Below are 19,925 nucleotides of genomic sequence, written 5' to 3'. Positions count from 1 at the left end.
CTGGGAGAAGGCCATCTACAGTTTTGTGGTTGTATATATTAATGAAGCTTATAGTTGTCTTCCAACTTAATCCAAGGAAACAGAACTACTTTTAAATCAGAGTGATATCAGTGATACTTTTGGTAATATATGAATAAGGTGAAGTTTAATCCAGATGTTCTTCTGATCAGGTGAAAGGAACACCATCAAAACTGTTGTTGGATAGTGGTTGCATTTTTAAAAAATTGGGATCACAAATTGGAATTTTTTCTTCCAGATACTACCTTTCTGTGCAAGGTTGCTTTAAAAGGTTTTAAAAACTTTAAATGGTTTTGGGTAACTTTGACAATGAATTACACTTTTGAACATTTTCCATGGTAGACAGCATACAATTTTCCTTGTTCAATACCTTCATAGGCAGTTGGTTTACTTTTGAACCAAATTGAGAATGTTGATTATGTGACTTAGGTCTTCTATGACTTAGGATCCTGCTATTTGAAAAGGGTATGGTCTTACAAAGCTTTTGAGATAATTTCTCTTTCTTCCTTCTACTTCTTGCTTGGAAGCAAGTGTAATGAAACTTCTTTTTTGTGTTCTTTGGAGTTTTTCTGCCATGGAAAATTAGAGCAGATCCTTCATTGCTGACCTTCTGCCAACAGGCAAATTCATTTTAAGAAGGTCTGATGATTATTTGCTGAAGTAGGTTTTAATTTTGTAGGTGCTGTTTCTTTTTTTATTAGTGTGTTTAAAATTGTGTCTTCATTGCTTTCATTTTTCCATTAGTTATGCTTTTTAGTTTTGTTATTGTTATCTGCTTTGAAGATTGTCATAATGAAAAGAGGTATATGCGTCTAATAGATAAATATTAGCATTTTTATTGAAACTGATAATTAAATACTCTCCTATCCATACCTGAACTAATGCCACATTAAAAGTATACAAACTGGGCGCAAATTTTTTTCTTGACCATTAAAAATACAAGTTCAGTGAATGATTGTGTCCACGTCTGGATCTTGGAAGGTTTGGAAAAAAATATGGTATCCTTTTATGAAGACCAGGTTTCTGTTCATTTGCTAACCCACCCAGTCCTGGGTTTGTGGGCAATTGCTTTTAATGTCTTCGAAGTAAAAAAGAACCTCATGTTAAAGGCTGTCTGAAAAGGATTTAAACTAAAACTATTAACAGAGTGTTCATGATTACATCTTGGTAGTATGAAAGTAGGCACAGTTCTAACCAGATCAAATACATCGATTTCCAAAGAAAACAGTTAAACTCTACCTCTTTCACTCTTTTATGAAGAGCATGTTTCATTTTTTTTCTGATGCTTACACTGTTGGTTTTTTTAATAACATTTAACATAGGATATATATTTGCCCAAGTGAATCTGGCAACAACATTTGTTGAACAGGACATAAGAAATTAAAACCTCTCACCTTAGGGAGTGTTTTATTTTTAATTGACTTGGGGGGCAGCTGGAGGGGGGCAGTGCTAAAATAAGTGTAAAATCACCAGTTCAGTAAAACATGATATATACCTCAATACCAGATGATGTTAATAAAATAATGTCTTCAGCTTCTCTTTGCATCCAGCTGTGCTAACCCTCTGTTTTTAACCAGTCTTTGTTCAAGCTTGCCAAATAGTGGTCAGATACCAAAACAGACTTAAGCGCTTAGCACAGCTTTCTATTTAAAGGCTAGTCTCATTTTGTTTGTCCTTACAATTAATGACATTCCAGAAAAGTTAAAAGCAGAGAAGTTGCCTGAACTCTGCTTCATTATGTAAAAGTGTTGCTTTAATTTGGTTTATAAAAGCACATAAAGATCAGTTGAAAAGATTGATCTAGCACGGTGTTTTTCAAACTTGGCAACAAAAATATGTCAACTTATTCCCAGAATTCCTCAGCCAGCATGCAAAATATAGTTTGAAAATCTAGAAAATCAAATATAATCTACCCTGTTTGCCTGAAAATAAGACCTCCCCAGATAATAAGCCCAATCGGGCTTTTGAGCGCATGCCCCCCCAAAATAAGTCCCCCCCAAAAATAAGCCCTTCCTGAAACTATTGCAACACAGCAGCAGCCATGAGCTGACCATGCTCGCCACCTTCTGCACCTCAAAAATAATAAGACCTTCCCAAAAATAAGGCGAAGTGCTTATTTCAGGGCATCAAATCTTATTTTCAGGGAAACACTGTAGAATAACATTCTGTTCTATGTTGGGAATAATTTTTTAAAAACAAGTAAAACCAAAAGAATAAAACCATGCTGAAGATTTTAAACCTAGTGAAACATCTGCAGGAAAATAACCAAGTTCAGAAAGCATCAGAAACTCCATAATAAAACCAGAACTGCTTGTATTATAACAGCTGTTGAGAATTATAATAATTCTAAAATAAAAAAAACCCAAGGCAGAAATGAAAATGATGCAGAAAAGGGAAAAATACAATCAAATGATTAGAAAACCTTCCAAAAAGGTTTTTTTTTTAAATTTTGCTTACAAAAATGGCTAGCATGTGAAATTCCATGATGTACATAAAATGAGGGGAAAATATTCCCTTCTCTGAAAATCTGTCATTATCTAACAAAATGAAAATCATGGAATATTCATAACAAGTAAAACAAGACCTTCAAAAGGATACAATGAATGACGTGCAGTAACCAGTAATGGTGTAGCATTAATCATCACTTGGACATTTTTTAAAAAGAATGAACATAAGAGTAGAATATTGCTGATACATCAAACAAAGAATTGTCTTTGTATTTTTTTAAGTGGCCAAGCCATGCTTCTGTATGAGTTATAAGTAAGAAGTGGAGATCTCTCCTGCAATTGCTATCTGGAGACAAGCTATCTTTAACCAGAAGACAATATGGAAAGTTCAAGACTAGTAGACCTTAACAGAGCTATCCTTCATCTAATCTTTTGAGAGAAAAAAATCCATGCATGATTTCATGATGATCAATATAAGCAATATAAATTATTGCAATTAATATTTATAATACATATTCTGTACAATATAAATTATTAGGGACACATTGAGTGAATACTTTTGATACTATGCACTAAGCAATATAAGAGGACTGGGAAGATGCTAGTTCTTGGCCCAGTGCTATAAGTTGATCTGTTCTTAGCATTTTATTGGCCCATCTGAAAATTTGCTGTTTTCTTAGCATCCTCACTCGGTTTTCACTTAGCAATTACATGAGTAACATTCTGATCCTTTTCAAATATGATTATTACTAGGATACTCTTCTTTAATATAAATATATAATTGGGATTTTTCAGCAGAATGTTATCACTTTTCATTTGCTTGCCCTGATTATATTTACCATTTTAGTGTCTATTCTTCAGTGTTGGAGATAACAATTGGAGTTATTCACTGTCCTTTTTTGTTTTGATCTCCTTAAATATTTTGATGCTACCAACAAACATGGCCACCTTGCAGCTCATCTATAAACTCATTTATGAATAAATTAGAAACATTGGGATCCTTGGGAACCCAATGTTACTATCCCTCCATTGTGAAAATAAATCCCAATACATGCTTTCTCCTTTCTCTTTTGTTTAATCAGTTCCTTTTCCATAAGTGAATCACTTTTAATTTATTCAAGAGCATTTAGTGAAGGACTTTGACAAAAGTCTTTTAAAAGTCTAAACCAGTGGTTCTTAACCTGTGATTTACGGATCCCTTCACAGGGGGTCCTCGAAGACTTGAAGAAATGTAATGATTTAAATCTTGAATTAGGTCTTGAGGGTCCATGGCCATTGACCTTGGCTGCAAAAGGTATTTAAAGGGGGTCCATGGTGAAGAAAAGGTTGAGAACGACTGGTCTAAATGATCACATTTACCCCCACAGTTATGAACGTTCAGCTACTTCTGAAAGAGTAAGGAAAAACATTTAAATTCAAACGTGATTATTCTTTACAAATTATGTCCTTGAGTGTGCTTAATATTCTATTTTTAATAAAGCTTTTTATTTACACAGAATCGATGTGATTTATTCGATTAACTCTGGAGCTTTCCTTTTTGACTTGTTACCTTGCCCTCTTTCTAGATTCCTGATGTAACAACTGCTCATAGAGACATATTTTTTTCCTTTTAATCTCAAATTCTGAAACAAACTGATTACATTTTAAAATAAAATAAAAAATGTTTTCATTTGCTCAGTAAGGTTGCTAGATTTTGTTAACTGCTCTATTTAGCTTTTTGTGCATTTCAAATGTATGGTTTTTTTTCTGGTTACTAATCTATTTTCAAAGGACGTAGTGGCTCAGTGGCTAAGACACAGAGCTTGTCAATCAGAAAGGTTGGTAGTTTGGTGGTTTAAATCCCTAGTGCTGCATAATGGAGTGCACTCCCATTACTTGTCTCAGCTTTTGCCAACCTAGCAGTTAGAATACATGTAAAAAAAGTAGAAAAATAGGAACCATCTTTGGTGGGAAGGAAACAGTGTTCCGTTTGCCTTCGGCGTTTAGTCATGCTGGCCACTTGACCATGGAGATGTCTTCAGACAGCGCTGGCTTTGAAATGGAGATGAGCACCGCCCTCTAGAGTCAGGAATAACTAGTGCCTATGTGCGAGGGGAACCTTTACCTAATCTATTTTCATAACCTAAATGTTTTTCATAGGCTCAGTACACATCTTTTCCAGAATTTAGTTTAAAAAGTGTTAATGTTAACAGGATAATTTCATTCCAGTTTAGTGGAAACATTTTCCCCCATGTGATTCATTGGTCACAAAATGCCTTCCCTTTCCTACTTTCCCATTCAACTCATCCACAAGTTGCAATATCTCAGTTCTACTTATCTAACTAACCTAAGTAGGTAATAGAGAAATAAAGAATCTTTGAAATTCTACCCTCCAAATTACTATTTAGCAATTTCAAATTGATCTCCATGACTCTGCGCAGGATTATTAGGCTGTCTAGATGATCAACATTATCCATAACTTTTATAGACATATAGACATATAAAGAACTGTCATGCGCAAATAACCAGGAGCATTCATTGAGTTCAAAGCATATAAGATTATTATTGCAACCTCTAATACAAGAAACTAGTCAACCTAGTAGTCAAATCTAAATTGGCACTGGGGGTCAGTGGAATTCATTGGAAGGGACATTTGGGACAATGCAATCTGTAAACTGATCACATGTTTAACCCGTCAGCCTCTTCTTATCCAACAATACTTATTCCATACATCTACCATTTAATCATCTTTGTAGTTATAATTATTGATTCATTCACTACGCCAAGCTTCAGGGCCCTGATTGGATGTTTTATGGGAGGATATATTTTTTTCAGCTCTTATTCCCTTCAAAAGGATTATTTCTTCAGCATGACACCATCCTTCCCCAAGATCTAATTTTCTATGACAGAGTAGGGATTGTCACTCAGAAGTGAGACTACTGTATTATTTTCCCCCATCTCATCTACCAATCTTTTTACATCTCTTGCTTCTTTTCAAGTGTACTACTTCGGCCTCAAGGAAATGCACTTGTTGTCCTGGGAGAGGCAGGAGTTTGCTGCAATGAGATTTATCCCAGAGGCAGATTATCCTATTTGGGATACTTAATGGTTCCAGCTCTTTTGCTGGCTTTATTTCCTTTATTTATTCATTTGTTTAGCCACCCACTTAGCACATGACTCATCATCAAATAACAACAGTGTGCATCACCAAATAATAAAAATACATTCCATAAAACCACAAAATAGAAAAATATAACAACATTACCTGCCAGGAAGAAGCACATCCATTGTTTCATGCCAATGCCTGAAGAAAAGCCAGGTTTTCAGTGCTTTCCAAAAGGCAGGTATGGTCAGGGTGAGCTGGGTCGTAGGGGGAACTATAGAAGCTTTCTGCCTCCGTAGCTGATCTTCTTAATTTAGAAAATTAAAGTAATCCTGTTGACCTTGATTCGTTGAACAATTATCTAACAGTTAGCATCCTGCAAAAACTTGTCTTAATTCCTGGACTTTCCCTCAAACCCTCCCTTCCCCCAATGAAATCTCATGTAAAACTACTTGTTTGTTCAGGCTCTTTGTTGTAGCAAGTTCTAATTCCTAGTTATAACTCCTTGTTTTGCATCCAAAGATCTGCCAAATTTATGGAACCAAAGTAGGTTTTCAAGAAATATTAGGGGATCTTGTAGGAGACAATGAACAGATGGAACACAGTTGATTATACTTCAAAGTATGGACCATTTTAATTGATATTGTCCAAAATCACCTAGTTTGCCCCAAAACTCTATTTGGGTTGCAACTTAAAAATGTATATGATTCTTATATTTATCAGGAGAAGGAAGAAGGCTTGTAGACAGCTGACATTATAGGCCATTACAATGTCCAATGGGGGGTAAAATGAAAATGTAAGTAAAACACATCTAAAAGGTACCATACCCATGACCTGTATCATTTTTTCACCAGGAATTAATTAGGCATTTTTTTAAAAGACTCAAAATTATACAAATCTCAATATTTTTCCTTTAGAGGCAGATTTAGCACATGATAACTAATTACCACACAAAAAAACCACAAAAAGTGATTTTTTTTTCCACGGCATACAGTGCAATTTCAGGTACTAAATCGAAACCTGAGCTCTTGTAGTATTATAATATGATTTAAAGTAGCAAAGAGACCAGGTATCCTTCTGCAATACTTCGAAAAGTAGTACATGCTACCGTTTAATTGAAAGAAATCTGAATCACTTGTAAATAAAAAACTGAAGTATCCAATGGTTTGCTACCCTGCTTTCCACTATGCCAGCCTCTCCCTCTTGTGATCATGGTGTGCTTCAAAGCTTGTATAGTTTAGTAGTTAAATAACCATGTTATCTGAAAACAAATTCTTCTTACCCAGTATGAACTGATGAGACATGTGAGAATGAAAAGTGTCGAAAGATTATGAGCATGCCCTTTCTCTAGGAAACATCTTCACTTCTCAGTGTTAAAACTTCTTGTATTAAGGAAAAGGATCTGAATAATTTTCTATTCATTCAATAAGACCATTGAGACACTAAGAACCCCACTCTACAAAATCACTGGTTACGGTTAATAAGAGAACTTTTAAGGGTAGGAATGTTTGGAAGTGAGCCTAAATACTCATGTTCCATGTGTTAAATCCACATGTGACCACATGTAGCACTAAGCAGTCTAAACCCTGCTAAATGTAGGGACATACCAACTTTGTTTTAGCTTCAAGCTTTTCGGTTGTAGGAAAAGGCAGGTACAACCCCTCTGGTTGAAATTAGTGATCAGAAATAGCATGTACAATGCCTTTTCTGTTCATGTAGTAATTGCTCATTATATGCTGCTTAGCAACTTGTAATTATTCCAATGTGACACTTAGCTGTTTTTATAGGTTTACTAATTGCACAATGCTTTGTATCCTAAGTAGTCATCCATGAAACAAAGGTATCTTCCCATTTAAAAATGAAACCAAGCTTCCCCAGAGGTTTTTGCTAGCACAAGAGAAAGAGGAAATAGGCGTATTTCCCCCTACTCTCTGTAGGTCACACATAGACATATGCAGGTGCTTCCTACAGCAAATTTTGGTAGGCAAATGAGGATATAGGACATGTAGAAAACGTGTACTATTACTGTTTCTCTATTTAGGGGATGATCTGCTGGTTGAAGCAAAGTTCTAACCAAATTTATTTTAATTTTATTTTTAAATTGTATTTCATGTAGGCCTGATGCAGCATTAAGTTTTATGTAGTTTGTTTTGTGTGGTGTTAGTATACCCCAAAATTGCTTGAGCTGACACTGCCTTACTGAAGAGGAACAATTCCCGGTCGAGGAAAGTATGGTCTCCCATTTAAGATCATACTGCAGTTATTCTTCATACTGCCATATTTCCTAGGCTATATTTAATACCCAAGTTACCTTGATAAGTTAGATGTTATATGATCAGAAGCTAAAGTAGTTCCTAGTTCAAATTCTAGTTACTTTCAAACTCAAACTAACATTTCTGGTTTCAGTTTCATGACTGAACCAGGAAGGGAAAAGCCAGGATAAGAGTATGCAAACCTAAAACTTGGACAGTTTTGATCACATAATGTCATCTTCTGAAAGTTTTGAGAGAAAGAAAAAAGCAGAAATCACATAGGTGGGAAGGATTGGAAATGATTAAGAACCAATAATTTTACACTGAAACAATATAGTAGAACACCAAAAATACATTTATATGTAGGTGAATTTGAAATGGACACTGAACTGTACAATATGTCAATTCGTTTGCAAGATACATTTCATTATTATTTTGATTTTTTTCCATAGAGCTTCATAATTCTGAGCCAGGTGTATTATTTTTATTTATTTTAAATAGTTTAGTTTCCTTTATTTGTATGCCGCCCTTTTCCCTGGGGGGACTCAGGGCGGCTCACAATTCAAAAAGTGGGGGGGGGAAGACAAACAGTAGACAATACAATATGTTAAAAAAGAGCACAACAGTCACACAGTTCGGGTGGGGCTACAATCTTAACCCCAGGCCAGCCGGGACAGCCAGATCTTTAAAGCGGCGCGGAAGGACTGGAGGGTGGTGAGGGTCCGAATCTCCACGGGGAGTTCGTTCGAAAGGGTCGGAGCAGCCACCGAGAAGGCTCTCCTCCGGGTAGTCGCCAGTCTGCACTGGCTGGAAGATGGAATTCGGAGGAGGCCTAATCGATGCGATCGTATCGGTCTGGTGGAGGTAATTGGCAGTAGGCGGTCTCTCAATAAAATTTATTTTATTTATTTATTACATTTATTGGCCACACACCTTATCAGTAAATTATTAAAGAAAGAAATTATTATTTCCTGAAGTGACTAAATAGGATGGCATAGAGCCGGGGCAAGTAGGTGGGCCCACCTCACCTGTTGCTTGCCACTATCAGTTTGCCCAAACCAGTCCGAACACTACTACTGATGCTGACATTACATAGATTTTTGAGTCCTTATGGGAAGCATATCTCCCATAATCCTGTCTTATTGATGGATAATGTGCAGCTAAAAGCAGATTAAAAGGCAAAGAAGAAGATATTAAAACATGACATAGCATACAGAATGACACAGATGGGGCTAGGAATACTTTGCCCTTTTCTCCCTGAAATATTTTTGTTGTAATCTTTTTTGTGAATCAGGTGAGGTTCCACAAACCCAACTACCTTGTGTCTCATTGCATTCTATGAAATGATTAATTTCATATATATCAACACATTGTAGTTAAATTGCTATTTTGCTTAATTGGACAGTGAAGAGCATCATATTTCAAATTCTTGTGAAAATATTCAGATTCATGGTGACAATATGTGAACAGAATTTACAGTCTAATTCATACTTTACTTAAGGGTTCCAACTGATTGAATTCTTCTTCTGATTTAATTTAGAATTAATTTGGTTTATGTCTGAGTGTTTTATGTTTGGAAGATTTGGTGGGTTGCATATCAGATGATTCGTTTTCTCCAAATACTTCTGCCACATTTCTTCCTTGAAAATGTTCAGAATATAATGTAAATATTTCATCATGTTAGTTCCATTCCAATGACACAAAACTAGAAAAATGTCTGAGACATACAGCAAATGTGGGGTGCTACTATGAGTATTTTACCACAAGTACAATATTTGTGGTTTCACACATCTTAAGCCACATCCACACAGATGATTTGCTTTGCTCTCGTCCTTCCCAGAGCAAGAAAAGTAAGATATGGCACATATTTTGCTGCCCTACAATCTGGATTTTCAGTGCCCCCAGAATGGGTATGTGCTGACTACTTTCTATAAAACTTCAATATGTGACATTGTAAAGAACCATAATAGATGCTTTCCTAAGATCAACAGCCTGTGAAAATTCTCCTTCAGATGCCATGGATAACACTTTGGTTACTTTATGCACTTCATATTTTGTTTTCTTTTTACTTACCTTTTATTCCATATAACTGATTGAAATTTCTTTAAATTTCTTAGAACTATGTGTTGACCATATTCCCATTAGAAGGCAACAAAGAATTATTGTGTTTAATCTCTTTGTTGCCATCTAGGATAATCTAATGTACATTTGAGGAAGGGTTTTTTTTGTGTGGAAACCAAGTTATTCGAAGAACATGCTATGAAAAAAATGAGGAATCAGAGATTCCTGGGTGGTGGCTGACGAGAAGAAAATTCATGGCCATGCAGGATGCAGAAATAGAAGAGCCAGATTGATTTCAATTATTTAATTAGATTTATAAGGCTTCCCAACTCAAACAACATGACTCTGGATGGCATAGATCAGTGTTTTTCAACCACTGTGCCGCGGCACACTAGTGTGCCGTGACATAGTGTAAGGTGTGCTGTGGGAAAATTACTTTATATATAGTCAATATAGGCACAGAGTTAATTTTTTTTAACATTTTCTAATGGTGGTGTGCCTCGTGATTTTTTTCATGAAAAAAGTGTGCCTTTGTACAAAAAAGGTTGAAAAACACTGGCATAGATCACACACAAAAATTAAACAATAAAACTGTTCAATGAATCAAACAGTAAATATATATTTACAGTATATCTCAATTAAAACCTCACTTCTAGAATCAAACTCCTAAAGCTGTTTCTCAGCCCAGGATTGCTATTGCTAAGTGATGCGAGATGACATCTCACTTTACGTCTGCTTCACTTAATGGTAGAAATTTCAGTCCAAATTACCATTGTTAAGCAAAGACTATCCTTAAATATAAATATACCTATTAATAAACAGGTAAATGAATGAAAGGCATCAGATTAATGTTGGCATACAGGTGTTTTTGTTATATCGGGCTGATCTCAACAAAGTAATTAGGATTGAACCTGATGAATAATGGAAAATCCCAAGAAAATCCCAAGTATTAGATTTGGAAGTTCAGCAGCACATTTCAGAAGAAGATAGTGGCAAAAGATTCTCTTCTTATTTCCAAGAAAACTACAAGAAGTCTATGAAATCACTAGGATTGAAATTCAACAATAAAGAGATATAGATATAATAGAATAAATAGGTTATGTCTACTAAATTCATACTAATTTCATACTTCAAAATAAGTGGGCAGATTCTTGATCTCAATTAAGAATACAGTGACCGTTTCAATCTATCTTTTCTCTCTACAGTTTACCCTGTTCCTCCCCCCCAAAAGACAGTGCCATACCCTATGTACAATTTTGGATTTGTAAAAATCTTGTTTTCAATATATTTTGAACTGGTTTTCTTTCACCATAATGGAAAGGTTGAGAAATATTGTTTCATGTGTTCAAAGTTGAGGTTTTTAAACTCAATGCTGAGTTTAAAAATTGATTTGCTTTGTCAATATAAGTTCATAGGTTTTTGTCCTTTTCTTTTTCTTCTGCTTCGTTCCTTTATTTCTTTAATAAAATATATTTTATTATATATTTGTATACACACAAATGTGTATAATATATTCAAGTTCTCCTGATCTGAAATGGGCCAGCAGATGCAGATTTTGGCATAAAAAGCTGAAGGGGTGTGTGTACACAATGTGATGAAGACATTAAGGAAACCTTAATATAGATTATTGAAAGTATGATAAATGTTTTTCATGTTATCCAAAATACTGAAATTTGTGGAATTTAAATGAGGTCTGTGAGGGTTAGGAAGGGGGCTGTTTTTGTAACTGAATATTTAACTAATACTTAGTGGATTTGCTTATCAATTGACCTATCAAAATTTGCATATTACTCTTACTTCTCGCTGAAAGCATATTATGCTTCATTTGCTAGAATATATGAGTAATAGTGAAAAATTGATATGTGTGATTTACTACATGTCAGTTTGATTTACCTCACTTACCAATCATAGGTCAACATAGAAAAAATGCGTGTACCACCATTAATCTTTTGTATAGATATTATTAATCATGTGTAGTTTTTAATATGCAAGGCATTTCTACTACTGTTGCTAAAATAATTCATTATTGTCCTCATTTTTTTAATGGGAATTTATCAACAGAAAATACAATCTAACCTGGGCTATAATTTAGCGTCTTTTGCTATTTTCAAGTATGTTTACCAGCAAAGTTAGTGATCTTTTCATTGTTGCTGAAATTCCTATAGGCTTCAAAAGTGACTTTCTATGTGGCATTGGAAAGAAAGGACAAACCATATCCATTTATCCTGATTATTCGGATTGATGCAGAATCATCAGTGTAGTTCATGAGTGCTTCCTGAAACAGATTTAAGGATTGCATTTTATAAAAGTACATGAATCTATTGTTTGAACTCGTATATATCCTAAGTAATGAGCATATTTGTTTTAAGGTTCTGGGTAACTTGTAGGCAGCAGTGTTGTACTGAAACTGTTAATTAATAATTCAGTCCTCTTTTTTTCTCATAAAATAAATGAATATTCTTTCTTGAGACAGATATTTTGATAGTTTTATTTCCCAAGTAGCAAAAATGTGGATCTGTATATGCTGGAAGGAGAATCATTCTTCTGCCAGAAGCAGACGTTCCAATTTTGGGCCTATTCCATTGGCAAAATCCCCATTTTAGTTTTATGCCAGTTCACGAAGGATGGGATCAGGCCTTTATTTGAAGCTGAAAGCACTTGATGTGGAAACAGGAAATGCACATTGCTAACCTTCTAGAAATATGTGTGACTATTTTCAGTCATAAATCAGTTTCCCCTCCTCCTAAACAATGATGCCATTGTACTCATCATGTCTGATGAGTTCTTGAAATGTTATAGTAAGTCTATCTTCAAAACATTATAAGAGGATAATCAGCTGCTTTAGAAGGTCCCCATCTGGAGTATAGAGTTCTTTTACTGAAAGATGTTTTGCCTTTCTGAGATAGCTCTCACATTTCATCATCTGTTGTGCAGAGATGAAGTGCATATGAAAAGTCAGTGACTCTGAATCCATCTGTTGTTATTATTTTCCACTGATAATTGGCTCGAACAATGAAATGTCTGTGTCTGTAGCCTTTGAAACTATATACTCTGTTTATTTTGTGGAGGTCCCACTCTTCTCCCTCAAAACTCTGGATCTTTTTTATGTGATTTATTTCCTAACAACTATATAGTCAGTTGAGCTTCTCTGGAAATGGTAATTTGAACATTTGGATCTTCATACAGATATCTCACTACTCACCTAAAGAGAATCCTGTAGAAAGGAGAAGAGATGGGCAAATCCAAAATACAATGATATCTTACTTACATATTGTGATTTGTTTCATTTTTCTTATTCAAATATTAATTTTTATTCCAACATTTATTAGCCCTGGAATTGGAAACCATCTATAATTGTGTAATATGTTCAATTGCATTGTGTTTGGTGTGATATAGAACATTAATATTGGATTTCGCTAACAGCACTCCCCTCCTCTCCCTCCCTCTCTCTCCCTCTCCCTCCCTCCCTCCCTCTCACACAGACAAACACCACCACCAGCTAGAACTGCCAAAACAGTCATTAGAACTTCCATAGGGATTTTAAAAAAAAGCTCGTACATAGTGATAGACTGATTACATTTTGCTCTGTATTTTATTTCATCCTGATTAGATCTCTTATCTGCCACCTTATTTTAAAGGTCAGTTCAGTGCAAAAGTAGTGAACATTAGAGGTGTTCCTGGAATCTTCTTGATAAGGGTTTTAAATATGCTTTGTCAAATATTATTTTTCCTAAATTATCAAGGAAATAAATTCCAGCTTCTGGATGCAAGAAAAGTTTTAAATAATATTCACCACCACATCTGTGGTCAGTGAATCTGGATGGAAAATTTCCTCCAATATCTTCCAAGACATAGAGGAATTCTCTGATAATTATCAAGGGCAAAATTCTCCCTTTGGGATCACTATAGTATTCCTACGGGGGGTGGGGTGGGGGGGGGAGAATGTAATGATAGGCGTTCCTTCATGATGTCCTCTCTTGGTATGTAATAGAAGCCAAGGAGCTTCCAGAGCCCTGGATATATGAGTGTACAATGAAAGACAGAATATTTGTGCACAAACAATTCTGGCTCCCAATATTTCACAGATTTTCTATCCATGAAATAGCAAGAGAGCCTCTAAAATAAACATTAAATGTATAAAAGCCACTAAAATATACAATGAGAGAAAATCTCACTTTCTACTAGCACTGATGATTACCTAGTTTGGATAATGAAATGTCTGCAAGAAAACAACCAAATGAAGAAAGCACCAAGGACCCCTCATCTGTATAAAAGCACCCAAATTTTTTGATCAGCGGAATTTCCATTGATCTCTAGCCTTTTACATGAAAACAAGTTTTCTTTTATTCTATTATTCTTTTACAAAATATGGTTAATACATGACTTAGCTTAAAAAAATTTTAAATGTCCAAACTGTTAACATTTGTCCTTATTAAATATACTGTCAGAAGAAAGTTGTGGGCTAAGTGAGCAGCTGAAACAATTTTCTCTGGTCTCCTTCACTATCCTTTCTGCTGATTGTCCCCATCATGATCTCTCAACTAGAACAGGTTAGGAGATAATGCAGAGTGATAGAGCAGAGTGTGGGAATCTATTTTGCTGGCAGATGCTATTCCTTCAGGGAGAAAAACAGTTTGATACAACCCTTGTGTTTTGTTGTCCTAAAAATGTAACAAGAAGATCAAAAGAACATGTTCCTGAAAAGTCGTTGTCATCCCCATGTTGCCAGCTCAGAGTGATTTACTTGATTTTTTTCCAGCATATAATCAGTCCTGTACATTATTGTTGCTATTATTATCTACAGTATTAAAATTGTACATTAGCAAATCATTCAGACTCTTATAAAAAAACCTCCAGAGTAATGAAAAAAAATACATTGATTTAAACCACAATCCTAATGTACTTCCTCTAACACAATAGCAATAGCAATAGCAGTAGACTTATATACCGCTTCATAGGCCTTTCAGGCCTCTCTAAGCGGTTTACAGAGAGTCAGCATATTGCCCCCAACAATCTGGGTCCTCATTTTACCCACCTCGGAAGGATGGAAGGCTGAGTCAACCCTGAGCCAGTGAGATTTGAACCGCTGACCTGCTGATCTAGCAGTAGCCTGCAGTGCTGCATTTAACCACTGCGCCACCTTGGCTCTTGGCTCTACCTATAAGCACAATGTGCTTATAGGTAGATTTCAGGGTGTGCATTTTTATCTATTGATGCAGAGGTGGCTGTGCAGTCCTAGCCTGGAAGTGTAGAATCCACCACAATGACACTGGGCATACAAAGTACAGAATAACAACGTTGGAAGCTTGGAAGTCTTATAGTCCAACCCCTTGCCCAGACAGGAGACCGTATACCAGTGATGGTTAACTTTTTCAGCACAGTGCCGAAACTGGAGTGCCAATGCATATGCATGCGCACCAGAGCGCTGGAACCTGGAAGAGATCTGCTGGGTGGTGTACATGCACGTGGTGACCAGCTGCTCTTCCCAGTTCTGTCATGCATATGTGCGCCGTCCAGCTGGTCTTCACGCACAGCCCTTCACCTGGCTGGCACACATACGCGGAACAGAACCCGGAAGAGAACAGCTGGCTGGTGTCCATGTGTACTGGACCAGGTGCCCGACATGAATGTGCACGATGGAACCTGGAAGAGCAGCTGGCGATGGCGTCCATGCTCACAGTGAGGGCTCTGTGTGTCACTTTTGGCATGTGTGCTATTGGTTCGCCATCACGGCCCTATACCATTCCAGACAAATAGCTGTCCAATATCTTCTAAAAAGCCTCCAATGATGGAGCAATCACAGCTTTTGCAAGCAAGCCATGCCACTGATTGTTCTTACATAATCTTGCACAATTGTAATAAGTTTGAGTGTTTTGCTGTGATCCTGCTCAGTTTTCTATCAGTTTTTAGTGATGTCTGTCTTAAAAGCTGGTGAGGGCTTCATAGTAAAGGGCTCACCATTGGATTGGGTCAGCAGCTGCACCACCAGCTCCTTTGGCTGGATATCACAGTGTGGTTGGGTTTCCTTCATACTTAGAGTACTTATAGTGTTCTGAAATTCATCTTCATTTAACAATATGAAGAACAAAAACTTAATAAGGATGGTGAGGAATTATTTTCGAAGTGCTGTCTAGAGGGATGTACTTTCCTGAGCTTCTAGAAGGTCATTTTCAAGAAGACTGTTCCAAGCAAGACTCTGGGCTGTTCCAAGCATAGAATTCAAGACTCTGCTCCCTTCACCTCATGACACATGCCACTAAAAATAAATAAATTATACTGTTTAAAAAGTATGTAGATACAGTGATTTTTTTAAAAAATTGGCCAATGTTTCAAAGTTGTATCATTCATATATATTGAACCTATTGATCAAATGTCAAATTTTCTTTATATATAGATGATGAAACTTAATTGCATTGGAAATACATGTACAACATTATCCTATAAAAATTAAGCAGGTCAGAAGTTTTCATAGCAAGAGGACAGCTAATGTGTGCTTAAAATTTGATTTCTATTTAGTATTCCCATTGAAGGTGACATAATTTATTCCATAGAACTGAAGAGTAAGGAGAAACACACCCAATGTGTAAAAACTCTGGATAGTAAGGGACAGAAAGTCATAGTCAATAGTATTCACATAACTTAGACTTGGAAGAAGAGGGAGTCAACTATTCTCCAAGGCACCTGAGGGTAGAACAAGAAGCAATGGGTGGAAACTAATCAAGGAGAGAAGCAGCTTAGAACTGAGGAGAAATTTCTTGACAGAACAATTAATCAGTGTAACAGCTTGTCTCCAGAAGTTGTGAATGCCCCAACACTGGAAGTTTTTAAGCAGATGTTGGATAGCCATTTGTCTGAAACAATATAGGGTTTCCTGCCTAGGTAGGGGATTGGACTAGAAGACCTCCAAGGTTCCTTCCAACTCTGCTATTGTATTAGATATTTCCTTTATTTATCTGAGTCCTTTATTTGGTTTACTATTTCTTGCTTCCTTTCTACGCTTTGCATAAGGTTGCTTAACCTGGAACGGATAAATAGCATAATGGATATGTATATATGTAGAATCAGTAGAATTAAACTTTGGCTGGATTTTGCCCATACAGTTTTACAGTCACAAAGATTCTGAGTCATATGTTTGTTTTTAAGTATCACATTTTCTTCCACCTCCTTTTCCACCAAGTAGAACAGCTTAATAGAAAGTAATGGATTTTTAAAATATATATATAACGGATGCCTTTCTGGAACATTTTATGCAATAAAAATAATTTGAGCATTTGAGCAGCTTGAGCATTAAAATTGTTACTTACTGATTTTGAAACAGCTACCAAAGAGGAAGAAAAAAAAATCCTATTTTTTTTCTCCACATATTTCAGGGTGTAAGTTGCAAAGTCCATTTTTGGAAATAAACAGTATAGTTGTCAACACATTTGCTTGGGGAAAAAAAGTTTTGAAAATATCACAGGAATCTACTTTTAAAGTAAGCTTGCTTAGCAGATCAAAACCTATAATTCTGATGAATTTGGGGTTTAATTAGAGAAAGTATTTCTACCTACAGGTTCTTTTCTGCATGTCTGTCTCTTTGTCTTCTACTGCTTTGAAAGGTGTGTGGGTGAGGAAATATTTTCTTTTGTAAAGGCAACTCTCAATTTAGTACTTAATATTATTCCTATTTATTAGTTATTATTGCTGTTCTTTAGGAAAGGATTGCGTGTAACTGCGTGATCTTTCAGCCACCATCTCTATTAAACAAGCTGTGCAGCTTGTGAGAGATCAGGACAGGTAGAATGCACAGCAGGCGTCTGATTTGAGCCAGTTACTCATTTGCTGAGTGTTTGTGTTTATGCAAAGGGGCCTCTTCCTGCATATTTAATCTAGAGTAAGGCAGTGGCTTTTGTTGTGTTTAGACCACATACCTTCACTTCTTCCTTACACTGCAGCCAACGTTGAAGCGGAGAAAGTCTGGGTAGTTAGAAGTGTGCCTATGGGGTTTCAGGATTCTCAACTTTTCTCACTTGGTTGGGAATTACTGCTACAGTTCAAAGCTTCTTCATTAATGGGTAAGTGTATACTGTCAAATGCCACTTCTTGTCCACTTCTTAACTAACTGTTCATCATTATTTCTTAATTCAGGTTTTAAAAGAGCCTTAGTTTTAAAGAGTTAGTTGCAGCCGTTCAGATTGCAGACTTAGCTCTTCTGTGTTCTTCCCTTGCACAGAAAAATAGCAAAGCATAACATGGCTTTTTTGGAAACTGTTAAAGAACATATTTAGCTTGCTTTTTTTCCTGATATGTAAGTTGTTTGGATGATTTTTTGTTTCCTGAAAACTTTTAAAATAGTATACAACATAAGTTCTCGTTCTCTCTCGTTCTCTCTCTCTCTTTCTCTCCCCCCCCTCCTCAATTTCTGTGTGGGAAATTACAGAAGGAATCTCATTTTTGAATTCTCAGCTAGACTCCTCAATTTTTAGTAAGGATTTGTTTTATGTGCAGTTTGTAATTTTTTTTTTTTTGCTGATATTAATAGCACACTAGAGAAGTTAACTCTGATGCAAGCAGTAACAGAGCTACAGCGTAGGAAACCTGTTTATACAGGGGACAACAGGGGGGTGGAGGAAGATGACATCGCTGTTGCTTCTTCATAAGGGGCAAAATCTGCATAATGGCATCCTACTTTTAACTGTTTACAAAAGCCAATTTAAAGATCGCTTGCTGTTGCTTTTTAATCAAGACAAAATTGCTGCAGCATGTTATTTTATCACTTGTGCGACCAGACCATTTCTAACTGAATCTGGTTCAGAAAAGAATAAAAAAGGAATGGGAAGAAAACATATGATTGAAATGTCTGAGAGGAACCATGCCATCGTATTCATGTTACCTGGAAACTTTCTTTTAAGACTCAAAGGAAGATTATGTGTTCCTGGTGTTGTTTTTTATGAGAAAATGAAAAATAGCTAATCTTTAGAACCTTGAATGGCAATATATTCTAGGTGTAGTGAACATAGAGATATTACTCTTTGGATCAGAAATAGGTGTTTAGGTTACCAATTAACTATTTCCTTCATCTGAGTGACTCTTCTCAAACAGAAGAGTGTGCTGTTCTACCACATGTTGCAAGTATAAGGATCTGAATAAAATTGCATCAGTGTTATTAAAATGTGTAAAGACTTGCTGGGTTTTTCTTTTTTTTAGTGCAGAATAACACACAAACTCGGGGACATTTTATTAACAATAAGATTCCTAAGTTTTTTTTAATAGCAACATTGTAAATAGCTTATCTAGTTGTAAATGTATTACTTTTATAGTCTCTTTATGAGGAAAAAGCACCTCAGTCAAAGCGCCTTATGTGATTAGCGCTATTGTATTCTTAAATTTTGATTGATAGAGATAATAGTTTTCACTTAAAAATACAGACAGGTACTTTAACTTTCCATGACAATAGCTATTTGCATTTCTTTTATCTTTTTGTTTAACATTTGTGGGGGTTGGGACAGATTTGATTATTAACTCTTATTGCACACTGTGGTAAATGCTAAAACAAAGCTTTTGTTACAATTTCAAAGGTACAAGAGCAAATATTGTTTTTATTGCTTCGGTGTTTAAAGGCAGTAAAGGGATACCTCAAAGATAGTTTCACATGACCACAGCCAAGGTTATTGCTTTGCGGGAAGGTAAGAGAATAATCTGCCAATTCTGAAAAAATAAATAAATCCTAGGCTTCTACGTTATGGGTCGCCTGGAAGCAGAAGCAAATTTGCCAGAAAGACAGGAATACTAGAAAGTTTTTCCTTGTGTAACGTCCCTCTTCCTCCTTAACATCAAGAGTGAAACTGTTAAATTCACTGGAATTTAAAAGTGGCTGGAAGAGAGGACTGTACAGCTTTATGCAATAAAATATTCATGCTATGGTATTAGACATATTGGTAGAACAATAAAATGTATATTGTGTCAAAACCTGAGAACAAACTGGAATTTTAATATAAGAAAGGAATGTATTGGATATGTCAGCAAATGTATTTATTATATCAGATATCACATACACTGTAAAGCTGAAACCTAAAAGCTTATATC

General features: G+C 35.8%; 1 protein-coding gene across 9 annotated transcripts in view; it reads left to right on the top strand.

Moving 5' to 3' along the window:
- The window catches only part of FOXP1 (forkhead box P1), a 628,729-nt gene that overhangs the window by 251,168 nt on the left and 357,636 nt on the right, over window positions 1-19,925 (top strand). Inside the window, exon 1 of one of the 9 annotated variants that reach the window (XM_087708876.1) lies at window positions 17,770-17,914. The exons of the other annotated variants lie outside the window; for them this stretch is intronic. The gene's annotated coding sequence lies outside the window, so the exon portion shown is untranslated. Of the gene's footprint in view, window positions 1-17,769; window positions 17,915-19,925 lie in introns of those variants that run through there. 9 annotated transcript variants of the gene reach the window in all.

Source organism: Thamnophis sirtalis, unplaced genomic scaffold (genome assembly GCF_051295495.1).
Source record: "Thamnophis sirtalis isolate CommonGarterSnake01/CBP01778 unplaced genomic scaffold, rThaSir2_p1.2 scaffold_3, whole genome shotgun sequence".
Taxonomy (NCBI): domain Eukaryota; kingdom Metazoa; phylum Chordata; class Lepidosauria; order Squamata; family Natricidae; genus Thamnophis; species Thamnophis sirtalis.
This window is presented reverse-complemented; position numbering and strand designations above follow the sequence as displayed.